Source organism: Misgurnus anguillicaudatus, chromosome 3 (assembly GCF_027580225.2).
Source record: "Misgurnus anguillicaudatus chromosome 3, ASM2758022v2, whole genome shotgun sequence".
In the NCBI taxonomy this organism is placed as follows: Eukaryota; Metazoa; Chordata; class Actinopteri; order Cypriniformes; family Cobitidae; genus Misgurnus; species Misgurnus anguillicaudatus.
In genome coordinates, this window is record NC_073339.2 from 23,494,000 (window position 1) to 23,520,003 (window position 26,004).

Genomic DNA, 26,004 nt, shown 5'->3' on the forward strand with positions numbered 1-26,004 from the left:
GCCGCTCTACTGAAGCGCCATCTAGTGGCTGTTGCCAAAAACGAATCAGAGTTTCCGAGATGGGTATAAACATAGATATGTATAAAGGCCAGATGGCTCGTCCGCGCTGATGGCCAATTGAGTGGAACGTCCGCAGTTTGGCGGCCATCTTACGACAGGGCGCTCGCTCACTCGTAGCATTAAGTCTTAATGATGCAGGTACTTTTAAATGAGCATAACTTGCTTAATTTTTTACCGATTTTCAAACGGATTGGTTTGTTACAAACGTCAAAGATGTACCTATGACACTGAATACGTATACTAAAAATAAAATAAAAAAATCATGAAACATGTTAAAGCATCCAGAATAATAGCCACGTTAATAACGTTTGTAAAAAACCAAACCGTTTGTAAATCCGTCAAGAAATCAGCAAGTTACGAGCATTTTAGTTGGTGTATCCGTCCACAGCAGCAGGGAGCAGCACTATGGCAGCACTGACCTAAGATGGCCGCCAAGTGACGACACAGCTGACTCCGCCTTGAGCCATCTAGCCTTTATACATATCTATGGGTATAAACCACTGATCTATATAAATGACTGGATTGCCCATAGAACGCTTGACGTAACTGCGTGAGGTGAAGCCAGCGCAGAGTTCGAGCCGCCATAGGTATACCCAACCGGCAGACGGCGTCATTGACTTCCATTCAAAATCATGATCAAAATGTACCCCCTTTACAGCGTATCAGTTACACAAGGTTAATTTTTAGGATATGTGTACATAAATTAATTGTTAATTCTGGTGTTATTTGCAATGTTTATGTTTTAATGGGGCAGGATAATGGATTTACAAAAAAACGTTAAGGTGAGTGTGTCTGTTGCATTTGTTAATGACACGGGTATAAATAAAGTTTTTTTTGACATTCAGCTACACGGTGACGGTCAGTGTTATTTCTCTAAATAAGTTGAGGTAACTTGTAAGTTTAAATAACATAATTACAAAACTAGCAAATTATTGCATGCACATACGGTACAAAGCATGATTATTTATTTAGATTTCAGAATGAGCACGTTTATTGTCATTAATACTAAATATGCTGCGGTCTGTCTGCTGATCAGCTGATACTGTAATGAAGATGAATGTATAATAACTGTTTAAAACACAAAATGTACAACTTTCAGTAAATAACTATTTACATGCTTTGGACATTTCTGTTGTAATAATGTACAGGGTAACTTCACATATAAAAACGAAGACGAGTAAAGTGATGTTTTATCATTAAAATCTGACAACGTCCATTGATTTAATAGAACGTCTGGGTATACCAACATGGCGGCGCGGTGGCTTCAGAAGTGTGACGTCATGCGCAATCCAGTCATTTATATAGATCAGTGGTATAAACGGAGGTCGGAGCCAGCTGCAAATAGAGGGGTTGCAAGTTTACAAACATTGCAGGGTGCGCGCGCAACCAAGAGCCAGAAAGCCCGATTGGTGAGCTGATCTGCTACTGCAACAACCTTAATTATTGAAGCGTTCTTTATTGTTTGTACATAAATAAGACTTGATTTTAGTTGTATCTGTTTTTCTGTCTTTATTTTTGCAGTGTTACTGCGATACATGTATGAATTATAATGTTATAATTACTAGTAACGTAATAGTCGCATCTACTGGTAACATCAGGCACCCAGCACTGACTCCCAGATAGCACACGTACGTCGCGGAGATGTCTGCGCGATGTCTTGTTTTTCGTCTGGAAGACGTATTATTTAGGGCGTTTGCTCATCTGGAAGGCGTCGCCGAGACGTCCGACCCAGCTGTTTGCAAGACACCCAGCAGATCTTTATAAGATGTATGTGATTTAGAACGATGGCGAGCCGCCGTTTCCCAGATCTTTACAAGATGTTAGAACGGCAAGCCGCTCTTTCCCAGATCTTAAGAAGAGCTTTAAAAGATGCGGAGCCGCTCTTTCCCAGATCTTAAGAAGAGCTTTAAAAGATGCGGAGCCGCTCTTTCCCAGATCTTTAGAAGAGCTTAGAAAGACGGTAAGCCGCTCTTTCCCAGATGTTTGTAAGATTACAAGATCCCTCATTAACAAATTGAATTGCCCTAAACTACAGGAAATTATTTCTACACACATCTACACATGCAAGCTGTGTCATCGATATTAAGTAATTAAAACAGCATTTTCAATTGATCTTAAAACAGGCAGTTGTTGATTTTATAAACACATTTATTCAAATTAAACAATGAAAACTTTCATTCATTTATCTTTAAATATATTTTTTACATGACAGTATGCGAAAACAACAACATATAAACATATTTAACATAATCAAAACCTTTCCGCGTCTGCTTTATTAATCTCCATTCTAAAATAAAACATTTCAAAAACTTACCAGGAAATAATCGTGATAGGCTGCTCTTTCTTTATAGCTTTAATTAGGATCTAGAAGATAAAATTACCAGAAAGTGTTATCATTGTTAAATAAATTACGGATGTGCGTCTTTACGTCAAGGTCGTGATTCTACATAACAACATCCGCTTGACCTCGCAATGCCAAGAAGAAGAAAGGCGTGGAACACATGCTTAAGGTATGTAGTAATAATGCATTTAAATAATAAACTGTTTGGTGTGGGATCATTTAAATAATACCTTGAAATTGGGTTGATAACAGTTATTCATGCTTTAATATTGATATTTCGCCCACCTGTCTGACGTTAATTTATTTTGATCGTTCATGTAACTGAGTCTTGTGTAAGATTCTAGAAAGATATAGTGGCTTACTTTTTTTTTTAAAACGATCAGTATTATGGTTGATATTTGTATTGCACTTGTTAAAAAAAATGTTGCCCCCATTTTTCATTTCATGAGCTGAACTTAAATATTTTCTATGTCCCCAAAAGGCCTATTTCTCTCAAATATTATTCACAAATCTGTCTAAATCTGCGTTAGTGTTGCGTTTATAATTGTGGTTAGTGTATGTGTTGGGAATTGCCCCACTGAGTGCTAGTTTTAAAGGCTGTTAACCACTTCAGTACTCTGATTAGGGAGGAGTCATCAGATTTCGTTTCCACTTTTATTTATGCAAGTTTTAACCTTGTACACATGTCAGTATACAACTGAGGTAGTTTCTGTAATAAACAAATAAGACATAATAAATAACCTGTCTATATACGGATTCAACCGTATTACAAATGAAACATCATGAACTCTCATATATACACTAAGCAAGGATATAAACTACAGAAAGAAATATAATAGCATAAATCACGTTATGCAGCCGTATTATAGCAACAGATAACAAACTATAAAATACAGGATTATGCCCATAATGAGAAGAACTAAACATATATTGCAGGTATTAGTGTTATAAGCACCCGTGCTAGCGCACGTGTTAGCGCGATTACACCGATAATTATAGCGATCACGAAACAGCGGCAAAACTGGCGTAGTGCCAGAAATAGTTACAGTGCACACAAACATTAATCATTAAACATGGTATAATGATATGAACTTACTGTGTCATAAACTTTAACTTGCACTGAAGGATGCTGCACACGAGTGAAAAGCTTGCGAACTCTACGTCAACTCCAGCTAGTATACTTTCGTAACAGAGAATACCACACTTACGCTAGAAACGTATATGCTTTACACAATGCACTGCGCATTTCACGTAACCCAACACATTAACCAGATAAGTTACATACAATAATAGATAAACCATAAAGAATTCACAACAGCCGCCCCCACATTTGAGCAGCAAATGTGCAAGTAAGAGAATTCTTTAAGAGTCTTTAGTATCATCCTCAAAGGCTGGCAACAGAATCAGACGGGCAACTGGCCTGGTGTACACTTTGCCCCTGATAAGGACATCTGCTATTCTCACACATCCATCCTTACTGACCACAGTCTTAACCACTTTACCAATAGGCCACTGAGCTCGGGGAAGTTGTGGATCAACTATCAGAACTACTGAGTCTACTGCCAGATTGTCCGATGGTTTGTGCCATTTCTGACGTACCTGGAGCCCAAGTAAGTAGTTCCTTGTAAATTGATACCAAAACTGGTCCACAAGATTTTGACAATGGCGCCATCTGCGCCGCCCCATATCTCCAGGAGCATATGCCACCTGAGGGAGTGATGCATCCCGCCGCCCCATAAGGAGAAGGTTCGGTGTAATGGGATCAAGGTCTGCAACATCTGCTGAGACGTATCCAAGGGGTTTTGAATTCAAAATGCCCTCTACCTCTACTAAAACTGTAGACAGGACATCTTCAGAGACAGACTGGCTTCCAACTGCTACCTGAAGAGCAGCTTTAATGGAGCGGATCTCTCGCTCCCAAACACCACCAAAATGAGGAGCATTAGGCGGATTAAACTTGAAGAGGATCTGATAATCGGCTAATTGCTCTTTTAATTGGGATTCCATAGCTGCAAAGGTTTCTCGCAGTTCTCGTTCGGCACCACGAAAGTTTGTGCCACAATCTGACCTGATTTCCTTTGGTCTGCCACGTCTGGCTATGAATCGCCGAAGAGCAAGCAGGAAAGCGTCCACATCCATGGAGTTGAGAAGCTCTATGTGGACAGCTCTTGTGGTGAGGCATTTGAAAATGACACCCCACCGTTTCTCAACCCTTCTGCCTATTTTGACATGATACGGGCCGAAACAGTCCACTCCTGTAGAATAAAATGGGGGGCAGAGAAGCCTGAGCCGTTCAGGTGGCAAATCTGCCATTGGTGGTACCTTGGGCTGAGCTCGCCATCGTTGACAGGATGCACAGTTAAGCTGATGGTGTTTAACAGCTTGTCGTCCCCTTAAGATCCAATATTGCCTCCGTATTTCTGCATACACCCGTTCTGTACCTGGGTGCAACAAGCGCTCGTCAAAGTCTTTAATGAGAAGCTTTGTTGCTGGATGCTGCGGATCCAGCACTATCGGATGAATTTGTTCTACACTTGGGCTCTCCAGTCTCCGTAATCGCCCTCCGACTCTGATTACATTAGTTTCTGGATCCCACTCTGGGGCAAGACACGTTAGTCGACTGTGGCTTGGTATGAGTTTGTTTGTTTTAAGAGCTGCTATTTCCTCAGGAAAGCTCTGAGCTTGACACTCTCTCAGTAGGACCAATTCTGCTTCACGGTGATCCATGAGCTGGGTGTTATCAGAATCATCTGTCACCTTTCGACATGTCTGTCGAGTTGTCTCCACTAAATCTTTCCATGTACTGAACTGAGCAGCATCTGGAAGGGTTTGATCTGGTACCGTAATGGTTAGGCAGCATACAGTGAAACCTTTCAGTTCAGGTAGCCCATCTGACGTTGCCTGTTCAGGTCTCTTTGGCCAATGCTCAGAATCCAGTTTTAAAAATGATGGTCCCTGACTCCAACGACCAGGCTCGGTAAAACTGAAGAGTGATTTACCTCTTGTAATATCGTCTGCTGGGTTCTGCTGCGTGTCCACGTAGCGCCAAGCACTGGGCTCTGTCAACTCCTGTATTTCTGAAACTCGCGTTCCAACAAAGACTTTGAACCTACAAGAGTCAGACTGAAGCCACGCTAACACAGTTGTAGAATCTGTCCAAAGAATTGTCTGCTGGATAGTGAGAGTGATATCATCATTCAGAAGCTTTGCTAGCTGTGCTCCCGCTAATGCTGCGCATAGTTCCAAACGAGGCATGGACTGTTGCCTCTTGGGAGCCACTCGCGATCTGGCCATAACAAAAGAAGTATGAGTAACATCTTTGGTGGACTCTACTAAGTAAGCTACTGCCCCATACGCCCTCTCGGATGCGTCACAAAACACATGGAGGTCATACTTTTGAAGATCATCTTTGGGACCTGATGAGTAACAACGAGGAATAGTTATGGCACTAAGATGCTGTAACTCACTTTCCCAGGTGCTCCAGGCCACACGAAGATCAGGCGGCAAGTTTGGATCATCCCATCCTCTTTTTTTGGACCATAACTGTTGAATGAGCACTTTCGCTCGGGTGGTGAAAGGCACAATGAGGCCCGCGGGATCATACTGCGTGGCCAGGACTTGGTAAGCTGTTCTCATTGTTAGTGCAGCATATTCAATGGGACGATAGTGGTATCCTAAGGTATCAGCAGCACAATTCCATCGGAGACCCAATGTTGGTTCCATGGGATCAGTCTTAATCTGCCCCAACCACTCTTCTGCAGCCAAGGACCTTGCTTCCGTAGGTAGATGTGATATCACTGATGGTTGGTTGCTAGCCCATTGTCTAAGGTCAAATCCACCCTCAGACATAAGACTGCGCAATTGATCAACTGTTTCCTTGACCTCAGATGTGGTTGGAAAGCTTGCCAGGTAGTTGTCCACATAAAAACTTTGCTGCACTGTTTGTAGAGCACCTGGGTAATTTTCTTGGTTACTCCGAGCATGTTGTTGCACAGCGAAAATGGCACAACATGGGCTGCTAGTCGTACCAAACGGCAAAACCTGCCATTCATAGACGTCTGGACAGTTCTCACAATGTAAATCTCGCCATATAAAGTGGAGTAAAGGTCTGTCCTCAGGCAACAGACGGACTTGATGGAACATTCCGCGGATGTCCGCACTCACAGCCACCTGGTGTTGTCTGAATCGCAAAAGGACCCCCAACAATGATGGGCCAAGAGCAGGCCCTGGCAGAAGTTGATCATTCAGAGAAAGACCTTGATACTTAAACGAGCAGTTGAAGACCACTCTTGGTTTATCATTGTGGTACACAAGGTGGTGGGGAATGTACCATGCCTCCTCTGACTTAGCAACTTCTTCAGGTTGGAGCTTGGTAACGTAGCCTGCTTTAATGAGCTTATTAATCTCACCAGAGTAGACAACAGCTTTATCTGGGTCTCTCTGAAGTTTCCTCTCTGTGCTCCTCAGACTAGGCATAACCGATTGAATTGTACTCATGAGTTTTGGAGCTCCAGGTCTGCGAAGGAGGGGTGTGGCATACCGTTGGATTTCTTCAACTTCAATCCTCTGCGTTCGGCTTTCGAGAAGTTTAATTGCTTCTTGATCTTCCTTTGATCGAACCACCAGTTTTTCATTCCGGTATGGCAGAATGTCAAGTTGCCATAGCTTCTCAACATTACGACAGAGCAAGTCATTTGGACAGTCAGTTGAAACAAAAAGACACTGCTGCACTGATTCGTGGCTTGGCATGCAATCCTCTGCCCCTTGTAGGGCCCATCCCAGGGCTGTGTGCATTGCAACCGGACCACCTTTTAATCCTCGACGGACCGGCCTATCTGCTGTGATAAGATGGACGTGGTCTGATCCGATCAGCACCAATGGACGCACATTGTGAAATGACTGTAACGGAAGCTCTCTGAGGTGAGCATATCGTCTCTGAAGTCTCTGCACTGGATACGATTGCTCTACTAAGTCCAGACCTGAAGCTGTGAAGGCCCCACGTATCTGGAAGCGCCTCCCTGGTTCACTTTTAGAGGAAATTTCCAAGTTAATCTTGAGCCCGGACAGATGGGTGACATCGGAGCGTACTGTACGTAGAGCCAGTGTTTCAGGTTCACCCTCCAACTGAAGCTTGTGGACGGCTATTGGTAAGATCATGGTTCTCTGTGCTCCATCATCCAGTATAGCATAAGTCTCCACAGATCTGAACCCACTGTGTAGCAACACTGGTACCACTTTGAGAAACACTCTGCTGGTCGCGCTAGCAGGGGTAAGGTAAATTCGACTCTCTGATGTGCTTGATGTACAGTTTGTTGGATCATCACGTGCTATACGATGAAGCACCTGCAGATGTATTCCACCACAGTCACAACATGGCTTTTTGAGGTTGCATATTTCGGGCACATGTAATCGTGCACATCGCCAGCATCTCTTTCCATCAGAAATCCACTTCTGCAGGTCAGCAACCGATTGCTCTTTGACGTTATCACAACGAGTAATGTAGTGCTCCTTACTGTTGCAAAAGAGGCAGTGTACCTTGAATGGTTTCTTCGGTTTAAGCTCTTTGGGACGAGTAGGGAGCGCAGTCTCGGCTTGAGATGCACCATGATAAACAATTAAACTCGAACCCTTTGTTTTAGCTTGGGTTTTCTCTTTACTGACCCCAGGAGGTCTCTCATGCTGGTAACGCTGTACTAATCGAATGGACAGTCTCTGCTGCTGCGCCTTTACCTGCAGCCATCCAGCGAAGTCCTGTAGATTATAGGGATTAAGACTAATAGAGTTAAGCTTTCCCTGCTGTTGAAGGAACTCAATGAAGCCATCTCGTAGGTACTTTGGCAGCTTGCTAAGTAGGCGGTCTACATGTGAGCAACAATTAAGCTCCATCCCTCTAGGTCCCTCTAGGGACAGCAGCATGCTGACTAGGAGATGAACTCGCAAAGCAAAGCTCTGAAAGCTGTGGCTATCATTGGGCTTGACATCTGGTGATGTGAGGATGGCTGCAATCTCACCTTGTGCCAACTGATGTGGCTGGCCGTACTGTAATTGAAGTGCTTGCATAGCCGCTGAATACGGATATGGGTGATGTCGGCAGGACTGTGCTATCATCTGAGCTTCAGGCAATTTAAGGTGTTCTAACAGTACATGATATTTATACTTCTCTGTTAGTTCCGGGTAAGGCTCAAGCAAATTGTCCAATGCCAGCTTCATATTCGCAAATTCTCTTTCACTGTCACTGGTGAAGTCTGGAATTTTAGGTTTAGGGGGGCTATACAATGTCCGCTGAGCTGACCCCAGCGGAGCTGCTGTCTGGGCTGGTAACAACTGTGGATGAGCGACTGCAGCAGGACTCATGGAGGGAAGTAAGCCGGGTATCATGTCTTGAGAGGGTAATGTTGATGGCATCTGATAAGGAGGGACATAACTGAATGAAGAAAATGCATTCACTGGCTGTATCTGTGAATGTGATGTTGCAAGATAGCCGTGAGGTGTCATGGGATGCTGACAGACCGGTATTGGTGACATCAGCTTCTGCTCATGAGGCTGAAATGATCGTTCTGCTTCATTGACTACAATTCGTTCTTTAAGAGGCAGAAATCTGGCAGAATGAGATAGAATAGGCTCAGATGGTAGTGGTTGATGTGAGACTGGAGATGCTGTGCCAGAGGAGATTGGAGAATACAGTAAACCTGCAGTCTTTGATTGCTGTGGATGGATTGGAGTGAATCCAAAATTGCGACTCTCTACCTCTGCTTTAGCAATAGCATCTGTCTTACGTGACTGTTCTTCATTGCTCACTGGGATGCATACAGAAGCCTGTGTGCTGACATGTGACACTGTGTCAGGTGGGTGTATGGGCAGAGGATTTAATGTACTAGACGGTGTTGGAGATGGCGGTGATGATGCATTAGCTTGTACTGGTTCATCGTCATCATGTTCCTCCTCTTCCCTCAAGAAAGATTTAATGTGTTCCATCATTTCGTTACGGCGGTGCTTACGTTTCTTAAGTCGGTCTAGCTTCCTTAGAAGATTGTCCATTTCAACTGTCTCTTCTTCTTCCCTCGCGTTCATGGATTCCATGAGTTTAGACAATGAGTCCATACTCAGTACGTCTGCTTGACTTGGACTGGGCGTGTTTCGTTGTCTACCTTGGCTAAAGGCTGCATCTGCTTGACTACTATACACTGCGGCTGCTGCTCCTCTCTGCTCCTCTGAGTCCCTCTGAACAGGACTGGAGGAAAGGGCAGGTCGGTGATGGAAGTCAAGGATGTAATCTTCAAGGCGCTTGGGGGTCTGACATTGCCGTGATGGTCTTACTCGTGCATCAGCATGGAGAAGTGACGTTGGTTTGTCATCTGATGACATTCTGAAGCAGTCAACATCCGGCTCGAAGGACCATTTGTTGGGAATTGCCCCACTGAGTGCTAGTTTTAAAGGCTGTTAACCACTTCAGTACTCTGATTAGGGAGGAGTCATCAGATTTCGTTTCCACTTTTATTTATGCAAGTTTCAACCTTGTACACATGTCAGTATACAACTGAGGTAGTTTCTGTAATAAACAAATAAGACATAATAAATAACCTGTCTATATACGGATTCAACCGTATTACAAATGAAACATCATGAACTCTCATATATATTATTATTATTATTATTCTTTATTAACAGACTCGAAGTCCAAATATAAAAAACACATACCAACAAGCGTCCATAATATATAAAAAAGCATACACAATATAACATTCATAATATATAAAAGAAACACAGTATACAAACATCCACAAACAACCACAACAAACATAAATAGTACATAGCACAAATGTGTGTCCAATATTTAAAAAACATACAAATGTTGATTCCAATATTTCCAGAGACTCGAGGAGTATCTTGTCACACTCATGTTAGGGTCCACCAAAGACCTAATAATGACATTCCTAGACTCGGTAAGCCTGCACATAAATTTAAACATAAGTTTCCTAAGCAGAGCTCCGAAAGTGGGAACATTACAATTCACAAACATCTTGCTTGCACTTTCCCACCTTGGGTACTTCAACAAAATTCTAAGAGCATCATTATATGCCACCTTTATTTTATTCATCTTTCCTTTACTATGGCGACACCATAGATGTGCTGTGTAAAGTGGAGTACAGTAAGCTCTAAAAAGAGCTATTTTAACGTCATCAGTGCACATATGAAATTTTCGTGCCAACATATTTGCCTGTGCATATAATTTATAGCACTGGCGCTGAATATCATCATCGTCACTTAGGTCATCCCTAATAATGTGACCCAAGTATTTTACTTTAGCAACAGTATCCAGTTCTTTCTCAGACAAATAAAAGGAGGGAAACTTTAGGTGCTGATCCTCCTTAGTTCGTACTATCATGATGACACTCTTTTTAGAATTAAATGTGATGTCATATTGCATACCATATTTTTCACACACTCTAAGCAATTGTTGCAACCCAGCACTATAAGGTGACATAACAATCAGGTCATCTTCATACATTAGGTGATTAATGAGCTGATTCCCCACCATACATCCAGTCTTACACTCCTCCAACTCTCTGGATAGGTCATCAATATACAAGTTAAAAAGAATAGGTGACAATATTCCACCTTGCCTGACCCCATTAGATACAGGGAATGGGGTTGATGTTGCTTTCCCCCATCTAACCTGCATGGTTTGATTTGAATACCAATGGTGCAAAATTCTTATTAAATATGGAGGCACCCCTCGCTCTTGCAATTTAGTAAACAGTTTACCATGATTTATACGGTCAAAGGCTTTGGACGCATCCAAGAAACACATAAACATTGTTGTATTGTGCCCCTTATACTTGGAGACAAGTTCTTTTAAAGCATAAACACACAAATCAGTGCCATGTTTGTTTTTAAATCCAAATTGGTTGTCAGTTGTTCCAGTATATTCCTGTAGCCTATCAAGCAATATTCGTTCTAACACTTTGGATAGTACACTAGCCAAAGCAATTGGTCTATAATTTTGTGTACTTGATGCTTTACAGGTTTTATCTTTAATGACTGGTGTTAGCAGTACAGATAGCATTGAGTCCGGTAGTATCCCATGAGACAACAATCCAGTTAAACACATGGCAAGTAACACTGACAGTCTTTGGCTTGCATATTTCAGGTGCTCAGCTGTTATATTATCAGGACCACAAGCTTTGTTTGCAGCCAACTTTCCAATTGCACCAAACACTTCATTAGGCCTAATAACCACACCATCATTATTAACCACATCACCAACCTTAAAGGTGCAGTGTGTAATTTTTAGAAGGATCTCTTGACAGAAATGCAAAATAATATACAAAACTATATTATCAGGGGTGTATAAAGACACTTCCTAATGAACCGTTACCTTAGAATGAGACGTTTTATCTACATACACAGAGGGTCCCCTTACATGGAAGTCGCCATTTTGTGCCGCCATGTTTTTTAGGAAGCTCTTAACAGGCAAACTATTTTACTAAGTTATCTTCAACGGTGATATGTTTGTCCTGTGGTTTGTCCTGTAGCTTCTCTATGCATTTCAAAAGCGAAGGGTGAGTTGCAAACTGAGTTGTTGGTTGCAATTTGCAACCTCACCACTAGATGCCACTAAAATTTACACACTGCACCTTTAAAATCAGTACTCACAACACAATTAAAAATTCCCCTAAAATGTGTGCCCCACAATTCAGCAATATTTTCATCTCCAGAGATCCCATCAATACTTGCTGGCAAAGACGCCTTACTGTTCTTAGCAGTTTTAACTTCTTTCCAAAACTCATACACATCACTCATACACATACACTAAGCAAGGATATAAACTACAGAAAGAAATATAATAGCATAAATCACGTTATGCAGCCTTATTATAGCAACAGATAACAAACTATAAAATACAGGATTATGCCCATAATGAGAAGAACTAAACATATATTGCAGGTATTAGTGTTATAAGCACCCGTGCTAGCGCACGTGTTAGCGCGATTACACCGATAATTATAGCGATCACGGAACAGCGGCAAAACTGGCGTAGTGCCAGAAATAGTTACAGTGCACACAAACATTAATCATTAAACATGGTATAATGATATGAACTTACTGTGTCATAAACTTTAACTTGCACTGAAGGATGCTGCACACGAGTGAAAAGCTTGCGAACTCTACGTCAACTCCAGCTAGTATACTTTCGTAACAGAGAATACCACACTTACGCTAGAAACGTATATGCTTTACACAATGCACTGCGCATTTCACGTAACCCAACACATTAACCAGATAAGTTACATACAATAATAGATAAACCATAAAGAATTCGCAACAGTATGTGTAAGGCACTGCCTGTGAAAACCCAGCTAAAGTATTTTTTGTGATGTATTGTTTTCTACATAAAATCATCCTAAACAATGAAAAGAACATTTTGTAAAAATATCTTATCTTTAATATTGGCTGCGTAAGATTCTTTGTATAAACCCTCAGTCTGTTAATTTTGTCTCCAGCCTGTCAAGATCTTCAGATGATGTTTTAGAAAAAAGTCATCATCCTCTTCGTCACTCTTCATCCGTATTTGGGGTAACAAACAGCTGCTTCCCACAAGAGACTGGACTGCTGAAGTCAGGTGGTCAGTCTTTATTTGCATTCATCCTAGAACCGTCAAGACTGCCTTTTTGCAGCTGCAATAGCAAAGATAAATGAATTAGGAGTGTAGCTTTTAAAATGCTTTTACTATTAAATGCATTATTTTAATTTATTTAAACTTAAGAATCAAATAGGTGTGTAGTTTAGGTAAAATTCTTATAACTGCCTTTGTCTGTTTTACAACAGATGTAACTAAGTATAAATTTACTGTTTTTTTTTTATGTTGGATGGATCATCAGACCTGCACCTTCCTTGAACATGTTGGTAATCTGAGTAAATGATGATGCTTTTTTATAAGAACCTTTTATAAATAAATATTATTATTGTTTTTTTAGGTAACTTACTCTGTATTTGTTCACGGTGGTCACCCCAGGGTCTCAGGACTCAAAACGAGTGCTCTATGGATTGAACAGAAAATGTAGTATTAACAAGTGTTAAGTTATGTCTTTAAATGCCACTTATAATGTGTTTCTGTTTTCTATCTCATTATGCTAACAAACGCTCTTTTATCCCTCATGTTAGGTGGATCAACACTCCAACCATCTGCATTAGGGACTGAATAAAGGATGCCCTCTGTAGCTGGGAATGTTAGATCAGGTAATTTGCATTTGATATATTTTTAAAGACACACACTAATGCTGCTTGTACACCGCCAGCGACTAGCAACACAATCTCATTCATTCCAATGGAAGCTTTGCCCCATTCAGCAACATGAGCAACTGTGATCATCGACAACAGGAAGTGGGCATGTCCAGCTATGCCACAACGTTGAGGAAAGTTCAACTTGATGAAGTACTTTTGGGAGCAACTACCAATGAGAGTGAAGCAGTGAAGTTCGTGTCATCACTCTTTTGTCATTTACTGAGAGGATTGTTACTCATTTGTTTGTAGTTTTTACTAGGACAACCAGAATTGGGAACGCCTTCTGATAAACTCATTAAAAGAAATGGCTGACACACAGTGACTAGGTTGTTGGCGGTGTAAATGCAGCATTAGGCCTTAAACTGTCTGTGGCAAATATTTTTAGCACCCAAAATAAATAGGGGTGCTGCTTTTAAAGGAAAACACCACAGTTTTTCAATATTTTACTATGTTCTTACCTCAACTTAGATAAATTAATACATCCCTATCTTTTATCAATGCATGCACTTAATATTTGTACAGCGCGTCGTGAATGTGCTAGCATTTAGCCTAGCCCCATTAATTCCTCAGAGCGCAGTAACACCATCACTCCTGACTACTCCCCCTCTTTTGAGTTTGAGCGAGAGGTGGAGTAATCAGGAGTGATGATGTTACTGTGCGCCGAGGTCGAAGTGCTGCAAACTTAGTGCTCTTTTGCCATACAATATAGTTCTCATTTTTAACCGCTTAAAAAATTGCCACGTTTTATTTTGTGCCACCATACTTACTCGTGTAACTACTTATGTAAGAGTCTTTAAATAGGGAAAACATGAAAGGGTTGGGTGGCTTCTAAATTCATCCCTGTTTGGATCCTAAGGAATGAATGGGGCTAGGCTAAATGCTAACACATTCACAACACGCTTTACAAAGATTAAGTGCACGCATTGAAAAAAGATGGGTATGTATTAATTCGTCTAAGGTAAAACATAGTAACATTTTGGAAAGCGGTGGTGTTTTCCATTTAAAGGGATAGTTCACTCAAAAATGAAAATAATGTAATTAATGACTCACCCTCATGTTGTTCCAAACTTGTAAGACCTCCGTTCATCTTCGGAACACAGTGTAAGATGTTTTAGATTTAGTCCGAGAGCTTTCTGACCCTCCAAAAAACGTATGTGCTGTATACCGTCCAATTTCCAGAAAGTCAATCAAAACATCATCAAAGTAGCTCATGTGACATCAGCGGGTCAGTTAGAATTTGTTGAAGCATCATTAATACATTTTGGTCCAAAAATAACTATTTATTCAGCATTGTCTTCTCTTCCGGGTCTGTTGCGAATGCGCGTGCACAATGGCGCTGCTGACGTGTTATCCTCAGAAATGTTTGCGAAGATTTTGTTTGCGAAGATTGTTTGCAAAGATTTTGTTTACAGCGTCTCCCTCAGACTGTAAACGAAAAAAAAGCTTGGGTGCACCAGATAACACGCCAGCAGCATCGTACGACAGCAGTGTCATGCATACGGTTCACAACAGACCTGAAAGAGAAGACAATGCCGAATTAAGTCGTTATTTTTGGACCTAAATGTATTTTTGATGCTTCAACAAATTCTAACTGACCCACTGATGTCACATGAACTACTTTGATGATGTTTTTATTACCTAACTGGACATGAACAGCATATCGTACAAACACCCTTAATGAAGGGTCAGCAAGCTCTCGGACTACATCTAAAATTTCCCAAACAGTGTTTCCGAAGATGAACGGAGGACTTTAGGGTATTATTTAAATCAACTAAAAGAAAAACAATCTTTAAATGGTTAGTAAAATTGAGGTCAGATTTTTGAAAACTTACTGTCTTGATGGTCATCCAAAGTTTCTTGTAGAATTCTTAGACTAGCAATTTTTGTGTGAGAACTTTAACATGATAGAAATTGTTAAACTACAAATATGGTCAACCATGAAGCCATCTGAGTCTATATTGTCTGAGAGAAATTCTTACTCAAGAATCTGCATATGGACTCTATGCACGCTTAACTTCCGCGTTTGACTCACGGCTGCTATTCAGTTTCCGGTACGGGATATTTAAAACGGATTGACGGCAGAATCGCTCAAATGTACTCGGTTGTTTGCTGAATTTACCCAAATTTACAACCTGTGGTTCGTGAAGAATTGTCCAGATGTGCAAACTCAAGAAAGGTTACAAGTTTTATGTGTCGTCTCTGTATAATCATTAAGATATGTTCAGCTAGCCTGTACTAGCAGAGCTTACATTGTGCTATTTTTACGATTCGAACAGCAGGCTAATCACGCTGGTAATATATTACGTCTTTGTAATGTTAAAGTATGTTAAAGTAATGTTAAAGTGTCAGGTTAAATAAGAGATTCATGTACACATCGATTGTCAAAACATTTTTACTTGGTTATTTTTGAGTTAGTATCCTGACACATTTGAGAATCTAAAGAACAAAGCAAAAAAGGCTTAACTATTGTAAAGTCTGTTGTAGAAATCTATATTTTTCCCATTATTTGTTATCCCGTTAATTTAGTTTGTTGTATGTGTGTGTGTTTTTTTTTTTCACTCAAGTTATTCTTGTTGTCATTGATATTACATTTCCATTTGTCTTTTGCATTTGTTATTAATAAAGAATACATAAATATCGAAAATATGAGTTTCAACTGTTCTAACATTTAGCTTGTATAACCAAAGATGTTATCTTTGCTAGTACTGATAATAACAGTTATACCAATTTATCAACAACAGATGAATAGCACTGTTATCAGTGCAATTTTTATCTAAAAGTATTGGTAATGCAGATACAGGGTAGCAGTGTAGAAGTTGGCATGCTTTCCAGTGAGTTGCTGTAAACGCTATGACACAGCAGTGGTGGCTAGAAGTTCGGTCCTAAAAAATATACTTTCATACGTTTAAATGTCATTATGGTATTAAGTGTGGAGTATAAGTTATTTCTATGTAAAGTAAACAAGCATCAACAAAATTTGCTGTGTTATTTTGGCTGTTTGTGCAACCAAACAGCCAAAATAACATAGCGCTCTATGACTGGCGGAAGTAGTCCAGCATAGTGCCGTGCATAGAGTCCATTGCTATAGATATGCAGAGTACTTATCTTGAAACAGTCGTAAAATATTAATGTTTTTTGTTTTGTAGGTCACTTACTTTTCATTCGTCCTTGTTGGTCACCCCAGGGTCTCTAGAGTGAAAATTACTCAATCTATGGATTAAACAGAAAATGTAGTTTTATGAAGTGGTATGTTGTCTTTAAATGCGATTAAAAATGTGTTTCTGTTTTCTGTCTCATATAAAAAATACTCTTTAACCTGCCCACTGGAGCTGGGATTGGTTAGCTGCATTTTTTACATTAACAAATAAACACACTAAATCCTAGGCTTGGACCTGCCTTAGGTTTTAGCATCCAAATTAACTAGGGGTGCTGATTTTTAAAGGCACACGCCCACATTTTGGGAACCCAGCCCATTCACAGTATCCCCCAGAGCCAACAAGTCCACACATACCACCCCCATATCCGCGCACGCTGCAACTCTGTCCGACGCAGCCCCCGCCAGCCCAGCCCAGAACAAAAGACTGGTAGTGAATTTGACTATACAAATCACAACACATAATAGGAAAATGTTTGCATTATTTTGTCATGTTTGGAAGCCGTATGCTAGATGGAGCCATTCACTTCCAGTCTTTGTGCTAAGCTAAGCTAGCGGGGGCTGCATCAGACAGAGTTACAGCACGCACAGGGATGAGAAAGGTATGTATGGACTTATCTAACTCTGGGGGATATGGTGAATAAGCTAAATTCCCAAAATGTGGGCGTGTTCTTTAAGGATTTAGGGGTATTTTTGAAGTTAAATGAAGCCGTTTTACCTTTTAAACTGTCTCTTTTATAAGGACTTACTGAATTTCTTTTTTCGGCTCTTGCATCTCCATCATCCTGACCCTCTTTAGCAGCCTGTCCATGTATTTATTTGGAGGCTACCATGAGCACCCATCTGCATAATATGACTTTGTTACTCAGTTGTCCATGCTCCTACAAATTCTAAATTTTTTGTAAAGCTGCAACAAGTTGAAACCCTATAATTATTAACATTTGATTTTGAATGATGTAATTCAAATACATGAATAAGTAACAAAAGCAGAAATATATTAATTAAGACATTACCTTTTTGTTGATTGTTTACTGATCTATAAATCATTTTGCATTCTCATAATTGATCATCATAACTTGGTATACAGTGGATGTGTGGCTGTAGATAACTTTCTGAAGTCAATTTAAAAAGGCAGAAGTTAATAAATGCTAAATTGGTCAAATATAAATTGTTGTATTTTCACCATTTTGATCTTATTTAGGCATTTCATAACTTGAGGGAAATTTACGTATACTGATCTTTCAAATCAAATATTAATTTATTAATGACAGCTAATCATTTTATAAAGATTTTTTATAACAATATTTATTTATATAATATCAATTTAATACATTTATTTCGTTACACCTACATCACTAAGCGCAAGGGAGTGCAGCCAACAAATACATTCAGGTGTGTTTGACTTAACACCGAGATGCGCAGACAGTACGTGGTATGACATCAAGTACCGCGAGAGTTTGGGAAAGCCCCGGAAAAGGTTTGAACTCGCGGTACTTGATGTCACGATCGGTTTGCGAGTAGATCAGCATCAAGTCAAAAGGTGTGTTCGACTTCATGCGGCGCTGCGCAGACCGATCGGTGGCTGACTTGAAGCAGTGCATTCCGGTTAGTACTTTTGTCCGACTTAAGCTGGCGCTGCAGGCACGTGACTGTGTCATGTGGTTTTTAAGTACCGCGAGAGCGATTCGAGATCAGCCGCCGGAGTCAGCCAGCGCAGCTTGCGAAGAGGAGCTGCACGGGCTGTAATGACGACACAGCTGTTTCACCATTGGTCGGATTCACCACATGACAACAATCACGTGTGTTTCGTGCTTATTTTCACGCCCTCAGTTCCACAAATGCTCACAAATCTGTATTTTATAACAGTTAAAGCTATTTTCATGTAGTCGCGATGTTATATTGTTTCATTTTCATCAAAATAAAATGGATAAAAAACGTAGACCCAACTACATTGGTATTTAAATAATTTATGCTTATGTTGAACTTTATTCTTGTAAAAACAGATGCTGTAAGCCTCTTCAGTTCCACTCATGCTCATACACGGACATTCAAAACAGTATAATTCACTTTTTATGTAGTTTACATCTTACAAATCATGTTTAATGCGATTAAGCAAGCAAACGGCACGTGATCAGCCATGCCTGACGTAAATGCAGCAAGCTACGGGAACCACAGCGCGTCCGACTTCACGTCTCCGTTTTCAGCTCCTCCCCGCCTGCACGCGGCTAATCTCGCCGATCGGTTACATCCAGCCACAGCCGATGTCGAACACACCTAAACACATCTGAGAGATGTGTGGGCTGCCTGCACTCAACGTTGGGATCATTCAATATAGTGTAACCTCAATCGGTTTTTGCAGCTTCTGGGTCCCGTGTAGAACGATTTTTTTGTTCTTTTCCAACTCGATTTTTAACTCCCTAAACTAGTAGGATGTTACAACGGGTGAATCAACAGTGCTGACGGCAGTTTCAGTGTCAAGGTAAGTTAATAGTAATGCATGGATGTAAGTTAGTCGATCTACAGAATCATCGTCTTATATTAATTTTCTATACGATATTAAAAGCTTATTAACGTTTATCAATGCAATGCTATTCAGGTCGCGGCAAAGTCCAGAAGCCACGTTGTAACGTTAACTTTATTAAACTGGCTGGTTTATCCACACCAGTGCGTAACATGTAGAGTTATTAAATGCCTCAAACCTTTCCCGCCCTGTAACGTTACGTTAAAGTGGCCCTTATACGGATTACGTTCATTTCAGTCAGACCTTTTCCTAAAAACCACTCAAAACCGTTAACGTTGTTCTATTGGAGTGGTTGAATAATTGTATTTATTAATTGTTTCAGTTATATCAGTTATATCTGTTCTTTAATTCGTATTTCTAACAATTAAAACCAGGAATGACAAGCTATAAGTTACTTACCAAGATTTTGACTGCGGTAAAGTTGGTTTGATATTCAGACATTCGGACTTTTAGGTTCAATAACTTTGTTAATATGCATTTAATAGTGATAATTTCATTAGATTACACTTACCAATCGAAATGTGCATATGTTACAAGCCGTATTTTAGTAAAAGTCGCGGTTTTTAAGAGTCTTTTAAACACGTTAATCTCTATGGAATGGTGTGACGTCATCAGTCTCTGAGGGACCGTCTACAAATTACATGATACTTTTACAATAACCTGCTAAAATTATTGTGAACTGAAAATTTCTGCTTTTGCTATTGATTAAAAGCGTTTCAGATGATGTCCTGTGAAGTTTTCATTGTATAACTATTTGCCTTAGATGAAGATTTTTTTCTGCCACTGTGTTGTGTTGATTTATTAATGTCATAAAGAAGTTCAATAGGTTTGGAAAAGATGGACTGAGTGCTCCAATAAAAATCCTATTTTGTACCATACAGAACAAGTTACACCCCAGTTTTTCGAGTTCTTATCTGTTTTTGTTAAGTGTAATAAAGAGTTGAGATCATTATAATAAAACGTATCAGTGTTCTTCATGTGTTAAATGTTGAATGACAAGGTATACCATCTTTTATATTTTCCTGTTGTATGAGATTTTCTTTAATTTATTTATTACATTAAACTCTCACAGTATTAACTGTTGTGTTGTGCATTACTTTATGATTTGATTATTTGATATTTACAGTGTTTCACTGTCCATGGTACTGAACTCATCATGTTATTGACTACACAGAAAGCATGTCATCAAACAGAATGTTTATTTAATTATCATTCAATTCTAACTAATTAAAAATAAAATGTTGAAATGTTTTGTAAACAATTTATGTCTCAGATCATTTGGTCTTCGAGCACTGTGTTCTATTCACTTCAGTGAGATATGATCTACACTGTAAAAAAATTCCTTAGAAATTGCAGCTGGGTTGCCGGTAATTTACAGTAGATTTAAATTTGTTTTTAACTGGCAACATTTTGTTCAAAGTTAAATGAACATTAAACATTTACAAGTATTTGTCTTTATAGAGTAAAACTAAAAAAACAGCATCAAGCAAAACATTCTGGTAAACAAAATCTGAAGCAAAAAACAGAAAAAGGTTGATGATGATTTCTGGTTCCCAGAATGCTTTGCATGAGGCTGTTATTGTATAATTTTATTCTGTAAAGATAAAGACTTGTTATTATTTAAAATTTATTTAACTTTGAACAAATTCTTAATATATGTATATAAACATTTAACTATAAATATTTATATATTTTATAATATAAATATTTTGCACAAGAAAACAGCAGATATTAATGAATTATTAGTAGCATAGTATCTCGGAAGATCGGGCTTGTTAAATAGCTCTGTGGCTATACTGCACTGAAGCGGCAGTTTAAAATATAAACCCAGAATTCAGCGAACGTCAAGAACAAGAAAACGGAAACAACAATCAGACAGAGACGCGGAATTTACATAATGTTACACAGACCATGTTTAAATTTCAATGTTTCTGCACAGAAATACCAACTTGTTCACTTTGTTTGGATTAATAAGCTGCGCATTGGAGTGCTGGCCGCGGTGCTGAAGACGCGCTCAGACGGAGTGGTAGCACAGATATTTACGTGCAACCTAATGGAAACTATTATTCGTTATGATATAATTATTATTCGTTATTTTACTTTATTACTTCCACTTAAGAAGAGTTCTGCACTTTTTATTTCAATATTTCTCTTTATATAAATACTATTTTGTACTTAAATCTATAATTTCATTATTTTACTAACCCAACTAACTCATCTGCGCTTTCCGATAGGTTGCATGTAAGGGGAAAAGTATAGCTTTCTTCCCCTTGAGAAGAGTTCTGCACTTTTAAACTTTAAAAAAATATCTCTTTACAAAAAAAATTTTTTTCTTCTATTTAAAAGCTGTAATTTTGTTATTTTACTAACCCAACTAATGACTCATCCGCTTTCCAATAGATTGCACGTAGATATCTGTATATATGTGCCATCACGCGTCTTCAGCACCGCGGGGAGCAGCCAGCACTCCAATGAGCAGCTTATTAATACCAGACAAAGTTGGTATTTCTGTCCAGAAACATTGAAATTTATACATGGTCCGTGTAACGTAATTTAAATCCCGCGTCTTGGCCTTATTGTTTTTTTCTTGTTCTTGACTTTCGCTGAATTCAGTGCAGTATAGCCACAAAGCTATTTAACAATGAGCACAATCTCCCGAGACACTACAACATGCTACTAATAATTCATTAATAAGAGCCGTTTTCTTGTACACAATTAAATATTTTAAGTTAAATGTACAGTGTTAAAACATGTAAAAAAGATCTATATAAGATTTTAACAATGTCAAGATCAAATGCCTGAGTAACAGGGTATTGTGTGTATGTTTTCGTGTGCGTGTGTTTGTGGGTGTTTCCAAAATATTTTCAAAATAAAGAAAAACAAGACACAGCTGTGCAGTTTGTTTCTGTGTAAGTTTATGAACAAAATGATTGGAACACAATTGTGATTCTGTGATTCTAAAGGGCACCAGGTAAAATCTTGCCTAGGGCAGCAAATTGGCCAGGGCCGGCCCTGATTTGCTTAATATATCCAATTTATAATAACACAGTTTTCTGTAGGAATTCTGTATGCAACTCTATTTTTTCCTATAGCTTTAGAAACAGTATGGTCACTGCTCAAAAACATGATGGGAAATCAGCATTGTACTCCAAAGAACATATTACAACTTTTAAAAATAAAATTATTTGCTTAAATTGATTATTTATGACAGCACATTTCTTCATTGGAATTCTCTATGCAACTTTATTTTTCAATAACTTTAAAAACAATGGGTTCACTGGTCAAAAGCATGATGGGAAATCAGCATTGTACTTCAAAGAACATACAACTCTCAAATGTACAATTATTTGCTTAGAATTGATTATTTATCACAGCACATTTTATCTATGGGAATTCTCTATACAACTATTTATTTAATATCTTTGGAAACAAGGGGCTTACTGTACTCCAAAGAACACATTACAAGTTTAAAATGACCAATTATTTGCCTAATATGTCCAATTTATTCTTCAATGCAAAATCATTTTGCTCGAAAGCTCTTAAGAACAAGAACCTGCTACTCTAAAACAAGATGGAAAATATGTATTGGACCCTCAAGAATATTTTACAAGGGTGAAATATAAAGTTTTGGCCCTTATATGTCAAATTAAGAATAACCTGCTACTCTAAAACAAGATGGAAATGTGTATTGAACCCTCAAGAACATTTTACAAGGGTGAAATGCAAAGTATGTCCAATTTAGAATAACACAGTTCTCTGTGGGATTCTTCAATGCAAAATCCTTTTGTTCAATAGATCTCAAGAACAAGATCCTGCTTCCCTAAAAGTTTACAAGTTTGAAATGTACAATTATTTGTTTAATATTTCCAATTTATAAAAGGATGCTTCTTTATGAGATTATTAAATGAAAAACATTTTAAATAAACAAGGTATCAAAAATATATTGTATTATATTGTCTCAGATGTTTAATTAATTTCTAATACAAATCAAAGGACTTAAACACAGTCTTAATGCAGGCCAAGACAATGTGAAGATTTACACACCCAGAAAAAAAGGTCCCATGTACCATTTTATTAGAGATGTGTACCTTTAAGGTACCAGTTGTGAACAAAAATATTACCCCCCTTGGTAAATATGAGCAAAGAAAGCTGTGAAAATAAACCCACAATGTTTCTCATTTTGAGTTTGAATAAATATATGATAAAAAATATGATGTTAAACAATTGTGGGAAAAAGTGGGGGGGAATTACACTAAGAAATAAATGGTTTTCTCTAATACACACTGGATACAATTACCCCCCCCCCCCCCCAGAAATTTTTATCAGTAAAATATTTCTGAATTATATTCCCATTGATATAAACATTTTCTTCGCACATCAAGGTGACTAGAAACATGATGTTGCCCAACAGTCATATCTTCCAGTTCCACAGGAGAATAAATATGATGTAACAAATTCATTTATCACAATGGGTAAAACCAAAGACTGTCAGCAAAAGATTGTTGAGCTACACAAAATAGAAAGTGGCTTTAAGGAAATAGGTAAACAATAGAAACAAACAAAAAACAAAACGCATTACATCAGTCTTATTCAATAAAGTGTCATTTATAGAGAATCTACTTTATATGCTTTATTCTTCTTTTCTCATTACATGTTCAAAGGGACTGACATGAAAATCTGACTTTTTCCATGTTTAACCCTTTAACTGTCACACACACCCCCCCTTGAGTGTGTGTGTGGGGGGGGGTGAAAATGTGATATGCACTTTCAAATTCCTAAAACTCTGGAATTCTTTAGTCTGGAAGCTAAATCTTGATCTTGTTTTAGTGTTATAATTGGGTTCCCATAATTGGCTTCTATCAACTTAGAAACTGTTAAAAAGATTAACCCAGTAACAGTTTTGGTAAACCATTCTCTGCAAATACATGAAAAATTAGATAATTGAAATTTGGTTCTCCTTATGATGTCATAAGGACATATTATTATAATAATACCGCCCCGTTAAACTGCACTATCCAACCACAGCACAGTAGTGATGGGCGATCTTCGAAGCACGCTTCACGAGGCTTTGAAACATTTACGAATCTTTTGATTCGAATCATTGTTTCGGAGCTTGCTTCAAACTGGCCAGTCACGTGATTTTAGCAAACTAGGCTTCATTACGTCATAACTGTTTCGAAACGTTTTGAAAATCCGACAATTCACCACTAGGGGCAGTTGATCACTAATGAACAGTGTAGGTGAACTTGGGTCCGTTTTATTATAAAAGTTCATAAACATTCATCCTTCTGACTAATAACACTACCATTTGTCTACTTTTTGTTTATAGACAGATTTAATGACAAAAGTGTGCATAATTTAAAAGGGAGTTTGTTTTAATGGTTTGTTTGCCATAGATAAAACTAAAAACATAGTAAATTCTTAAGTAAAGTCTTAAGTAAATTAAATAATTTTTTTTTCTTAAAAACATATTTTTATAACAATCTTGCTATTATTTTGTAAAAAGTGTAAAATGTTTGGACAGATCTTGCTGCTTTCACACTATTTTGACCAGCAAGTGTCACCAGCATGCATGGTGTTTGGAATGCTTCGAAAAACTGAATCAATTTGCGAAGCAAAAAGAATGGTTTACAAAAACTAATTTACTGGGTTGATCTTTTTCACATTTTCTAAATTGAGAGAAGTACTTGGATTTAAATTATAACACTTAACAGGAAAAAAAATCAGATTTTCATGCCATGGCCCTTTTGAATAATGTACAACATTTTTTTTCCTCCACCAGCTAGCAAGCAGTCTTAATAATACACTGTTGCAATTACTGAAAGAGAAGAATCAAGAATCAGTTCAGCAAGAGTCAAGGGACAAATGCCTAACTAAAGGAAACAGTAATCGCGATAATGGTGACTTCAAAGGAATCTAAAACAAACACAAACTGTTGATTTAATGTAACAAAATTGGTGGAAAAATAATATCTTTCTACTAAATAACGTGTGTGAATGCTAAAATAGTTGAGCACTTGTATCTTGTTCTCACAGCAGTTTAGAAGTTTGAAATTTATCATCCATGTTTAGAAAATAACTTTGCAAACAAATTGTAATTTTAGGTTTTAAACAGAGATGGCGATAGAGTGGCAAAAGTGAAAGAGTGCAGCAGGGGTTATTGCACCCACAATGCAATGAATTGTAAAAACTTGCAAAACGCCGGTAAAACATTTTATATTTATAATATATCTTAATTTAATCTAGTCCATTCAACAAAAAAGTGTGTCTTGTCAGCTTTACTTTGAAATTATTTGTTTAGCCAACATAACATTGTAACAGATTAAGTTAAGTAACCAATACAGACTTGCATCCCATTGGCTGAGGATTTTGCAGTGTATTATGGGTAATTGTTGTTCTGGCACCCTCTTGCAGAAGTGTAGCACCATTAGATAGGTATGTGAGTAATAAATAGCCATATATTAGGCAATAAATTTGTTCTAGGATGTTTGTTAAACACACAAACAAACAATCACACAGTTTGACATATTATTTTACATTTCAAATTAGTTTCTGATGTGTTTAACAAACTGTAATTAGGGTTGGTAGAAATGAAGCTTTGAATCAATTGAACCTAGTGATGGGAGAATGGATCTTTTTGAAG

General features: G+C 38.5%; 1 long non-coding RNA gene across 2 annotated transcripts; it reads left to right on the forward strand.

Moving 5' to 3' along the window:
- The first annotated feature begins 443 nt into the window (after positions 1-443).
- LOC141361674 (uncharacterized) lies at positions 444-16,996 on the forward strand. 2 transcript variants are annotated; one of them, XR_012367857.1, is made up of 6 exons: positions 1,885-2,020; positions 2,495-2,570; positions 12,907-13,028; positions 13,285-13,309; positions 13,381-13,642; positions 16,834-16,996. It is a non-coding gene; the product is annotated as an uncharacterized lncRNA (long non-coding RNA). The 2 variants fall into 2 exon arrangements; XR_012367856.1 differs by lacking the exons at positions 1,885-2,020; positions 16,834-16,996 and adding an exon at positions 444-1,469 and having other exon boundaries at positions 13,381-13,519.
- The last annotated feature ends 9,008 nt before the right edge of the window (positions 16,997-26,004 follow it).